The following is a 5,022-nucleotide window of genomic DNA, read 5'->3' as shown; positions in this document are numbered from 1 at the left end:
GTGGAGAAATCTGAACCCTTATACATTGCTGGTGGGATTATAAAATAGTGCAGTCACTTGGAAAAAAATAGTTTGGCAGTTTCCTAAAATATTAAACATTGAGTTACCATTTGAGATAGCTTTACATTACCAGGTATATATATATACCCAACAAAAATGAAAAAAAATGCATCCACACAAAAATTTGTACATGAATGTATATAGCACCATTTCTAATAGCCAAAATGTAGAGCAACCTAAATGTTTATAACTGATGAATGGATAAACATATGTGGTATAACCATACATGAAATATTATTTCTCAACAAATACAAATGAAGCCCTAATCCATGTTATAACATGGATTAACTTTGAATACATTATGTAACTGATAGAAGCCAGTCACAAAAGCCTATTTTTATTTCATTTATATAAAATATGTAGAAAAGGCAAATTCATAGATATAAAGTAGATTAGTGGTGGCCAAAGTGGCAAAAGCGGTGAAAATGAAAGTGATTGCTAATGACTTTGGAGTGTAGGGCAAGGGAGGGGTGATGTAAATATTCTAAAATTAGATGGTGATAGTTATACAACTCTGAATGTTCAAAAACACTGACTTGTAAGCTTTAAAATGGTTACTTCTATGGTATGTGAAATTTATTTCAGCAAAGCTGTTTTTAAGGAAAAAAGGTCCTAAGAAATTATACTCCAGGCCACTCGCCCCTTCCTGGGGGATCAGGCACTGGGCGCCCCAGCGCAGGCGGTGGCAGCGAGGTGCTTGGCCTTCGGGGCAGCGCTGTGGGAGGGGCCCAAGGCGAGCAGTCCCTCCCTCTGCTGTTCCACCCGCTGCACTGGTCCTGCTTCCCACCAGACCACACCCGTTAAGCTTTGTCGCTGCTGCAGGCTCAAGGAGTTGGAGCATCTGGCAGACCTAGCCAGCAACACACTGTGGTTGGAGCGAGCGGGCCCGCCCGCGGTCTCCCGGCACGCCCCAGTTCGGCAACAGGGCGGATCCAGGGCATCCAGGGGGCTCTTGGTGGAAATGAGCTGATCCCCTTCAAGGACTAAGGAGTAGAGGAGGAGGAGCCAGCAGACAGTGCCTTGGGGCAACTGGACCCAGAATGGGTCAAGTTGCGCCTGGTCAACGACTTGGAGAACCAGTGCAGCAGCTTGGACTCAGAGGAAGAGGGGCTCTGCAGCCTCTGGGCTCCCTTTCAAAAGCAGCAGGACTACTGCGCCTAAGTGAGAAGGCCCCAGGACAGCGCCTTCTTTAAGGATACCATGTGCCCTGGGTACCTGTTCCTGATGATACCGGACCTGAGCAGCCTGTAACTACCAACAGCCCCTTTCTCTTGGAGGAGCGTGAACGTACCTTCTTATGAAATGGCCCGTCCTTGATGTCCCCTACAGCGCTACAGTCAAGGGCATCAGGTCATCACCCCCGTCACTCTTGTCTAATAAAGTTACTGTTGTTCAGCACCCGCATCACATGTACCAGTTGACGACCCCCCACCACCTACAGTATTGATTTTCAACCTTTTCCATCGCATGGCACACATAAACTAATGACTAAAATTCTGAGGTACACCCAAAAATATACTTTTGCAGATGTGAGCAAAAATAGGTATACTTTTGATTCGTTTACACCAGATGGCTAGTGTTGAATTGGCAGCTATCATTTTTTTAATTTGACTGTGTGATGAAAAAGAGGTCAATGCCTCTGACTAAACAGGTATTTCATGTTTTAAAAATTCTTACAACATAGGGCTGATTTCCCACACACCTTTCCCCAGAAATTGACCCAAAGACAGGAATGACCCCACCCCCTCACCCATCTGAACTGTCTCCATATTACCCACTGTCTCCTGGAGCTGTGGGACAAATCCCCCATCCCCTGGGCTGGCTCATCCCACAGCCAGGACAGCCCAGGTACTCCAGTCCCCTGGTGGCTTCCAGCACCCCTACACTGCCCTTACCATGGATTCCTCCATGTCCAGCCTGGTCGCGAGTGGGTTCTCCCCTCATATGGTGGCTCCGGCTCATCCTGGTCTGCCTACTTCAGGGATTCCCCACTCTGCCACTGGCTCCCTATGGCAAGCAGCATCCCCCAGCCTGATCCTAGCCATCCACCCAGAATCAACAAACACATAGAGAAGAGAGGAAGAAAAGACACCCCCTGTGAAGAAGCCTCTTAATGCCTTCACTTTATATATGAAGGAGATGACAACCAAGGTAGTAGCTGAGTGTACCCTGAAGAAAAGTGCAGCCATTAACCAAATTCTAGGATGAAAGTGGCCCAACCTGTCCTGAGAAACACAGGCCAAGTACTCAGAAAGAGCTCAGAAGGAGCGGAAACTTCACTCCCAGCTCTATTTGACCTTGTCAGCCTGGAACAACTACAGTAAGAAAAAGAAGAGGAAGAGAGAAGAGCAGCTGTCACAGACACAGTCCCTGCATCAAATCCAGGAGAAAGGGTTCTCTGGCTTCCAAAAGCAAGAAGCCATGTGTTCAGTGCCTGCACCCTAAGAAGCCCTGTGATAGCCCTGCCAGGGTAGCATGCTGCGCTCCCCCACTACCCCCTCCTCAGCAGCCTTGGCCTCACTGGCTGCCCCTTGCAACCCACTTAGAGCAAGACCCGCTCCTCTCCCTCACCCCCAAGCCAGACACCCTGCCCAGCTGGTTCTCCACTCAGCCACCTGTCAGCTAAGGCTACAGCCATGTCCTCTGGCCAGATGGGCAACCAGCACCCCCACCCCTTGCTCCTCCTCTCCTGCCTTTCCCCCCTAGGGTCCATGCTCACAGCTCTGCTGACTTCCTCCCCTTCCTTCCTAGCCAAGTCCCATGCCCTTCAGGCCCTGCCAGTACTCCAGGCCCAGCCTCTTTCTTTGGTCACCAAATCTACTCACTAAGCTGCCGGTGACCTATGCAGGCTGTCAAGTGACCCACTGAGTAGAAATGATTCAGAAAAAGGAAAAAAGGGAAACTTTATTGGTCAAAATTTGACCACTCTGAACTGTTTTGTGAAGTGACTGGAAAGAACAGCACTTTACATTTTGTAGATGTAACCAGTAGCTGACCTGCAGGTTTTTAAAACAAAACAAAACAAAAAAACTAAAACAAAACCAACAACAACAAAATCTTTAAAAGAAAAGAGAACTGAAAAGTAGTGTGTCATTTTCCCAGCTGTGCAGTGGTTGATGTACCTAGGCAAAAAATGCCCTTCTTTCTACCTCTGATGCTTTCTGCCCTCCGCCCTCCATCTGCCCTCCCCCCTCCATCTGCCCTCCCCCTCCTCCTGTGGTCCCTGCATGCCCCAGCTCCCACACCCAGTCTGCATGGTGGCCATTGCTGCAATTTCTAGCCTGTTGCTTCCTCATCTAGACCCCATTCCTGGACATTTCCTTTTATCTCACCCAAGTTTTCTCCTTTGCTCAACTCCATGCCTTCACCATCCTCATCCTCTGCCCAGTGTTAGGCTATCACCATGTAAAAAGATACTTTGCATAGTTTATCTCCACCATCACCCCCTTACCCTCAGTGGTCCATAATATATGGGCCAACAGCCTTTGGTGGGAGAAAAGGTTCTCTGAAAGGATCTTCCCTACATTTGAAGGGACTCAAATTGCCTGCTACTCCTTTAGCAACAAAGTCTGTGTTCCACCCCAGTGCCAAGATGTACCTCTCACAGTCCCAGAGTGACAGACAGGACCTACTCCAAGGACTGGCTCCTGTCACCTGGGTCAGTGTTAGCACAGTCTGCCAAAGTTCTAAAGACCATCCTCCTTTTTCCATCACCTCACATGCTCCCGCATGCATTTCTTTTTGTTTTTAACGGGGATTTTGGAGCAATTTGAACTTCCAATAAACTGTTTATTTTCACAAAAGAAAATAAAATTGCACTTGTAAGGCCAAATATATATATATATATATATATATATATTATACCCCAGAGCTATAACCTAAATGAAAACAAAACATAAATTTGGCAGTTGGAAATTAAAGTATTAATAAAAGACATGCATCACCTAAAAATAATAAAACATTGTAAAATATAACATAAATAACATAACATAGCATCATAAAATATAAGTAGACTATAATAACATATGAGTAGAGTAGAATATGACATGACATGACTCTGGATGGATATTGAAACTGTAGCTGGGAAAGGAAACACCAGCACACCTGGAAATCAAACTAATAATTAGTGTCCTGGGAGTTAGAGCTGTGAGAACGATTGTCTTGTGTGTCTTCTGCCCTACACTGATGCTCTTCCTTGGTGTTATCATGGGGTAAACATATCCAGAACTACCCTTTTTCTGTGAAAGTTCAGTTATCTGGAGAAGCTAAACATAGTAGGCTGGAAGTATAGACCCTGGACTACCCTCCACTATGGGTACAATTGGACTGACAGATTATCCCTAACAAAATGGAAACATGACTTCAAACTCAGTCAACTTGTACATTTTATTCTTTTTCTTTGGACATATAACAGTGAAATTGGAATCTACCTAAAATATCTATTTTTATTTGATTTATTTATACATATATACATATAATTTAGACTACCTAATATACATGCATATACTCCATATACATAATTTTACAGAAATACACAGGCATGAGAATACACATGCTTATTTCAAGTATAAATTTTTGTTTTTCTTTTCTGCTTGGTTCCTCCTTCCTTATGTTTCCTCTTCATTGACATCAAATACCCTCCTCCAAATAGTCCATGTTAAAAATCAAATACTATTCATATGTGTTCTGTACTCCTATAATCCTATATAGTTATCCATAGTCACACTCTGAAGATTAGCTTGGCTTTTAAAAATAAAGTCGTGGTGCACTGCTTCTCTACATTTTGATATTCATCCTGAATACCTTGTGGAAATTCTTCAAAGTCATCGGATATGGCTTTAATTCATTCTTTTAAAACTGTGTAATAGCCCTTACCATCCATGCTGTGACTGTGCTGTAACTATGCAGCCATTATCTCTCTCATGGACATTCATTTTGTTTCTACTTTTTTGCTACTATGAA

The 5,022-nt window shown here is 44.4% G+C and overlaps 1 pseudogene; it reads left to right on the top strand.

The window, feature by feature from the left end:
- The first annotated feature begins 610 nt into the window (after positions 1-610).
- Positions 611-2,888, top strand: LOC150019640 (transcription factor 7-like 1 pseudogene; annotated as a pseudogene).
- Positions 2,889-5,022: the final 2,134 nt, after the last annotated feature.

This window comes from Furipterus horrens, unplaced genomic scaffold, assembly GCF_987537825.1.
Source record: "Furipterus horrens unplaced genomic scaffold, mFurHor1.1.pri manual_scaffold_2, whole genome shotgun sequence".
NCBI classification, from domain to species: Eukaryota; Metazoa; Chordata; class Mammalia; order Chiroptera; family Furipteridae; genus Furipterus; species Furipterus horrens.
This window is presented reverse-complemented; position numbering and strand designations above follow the sequence as displayed.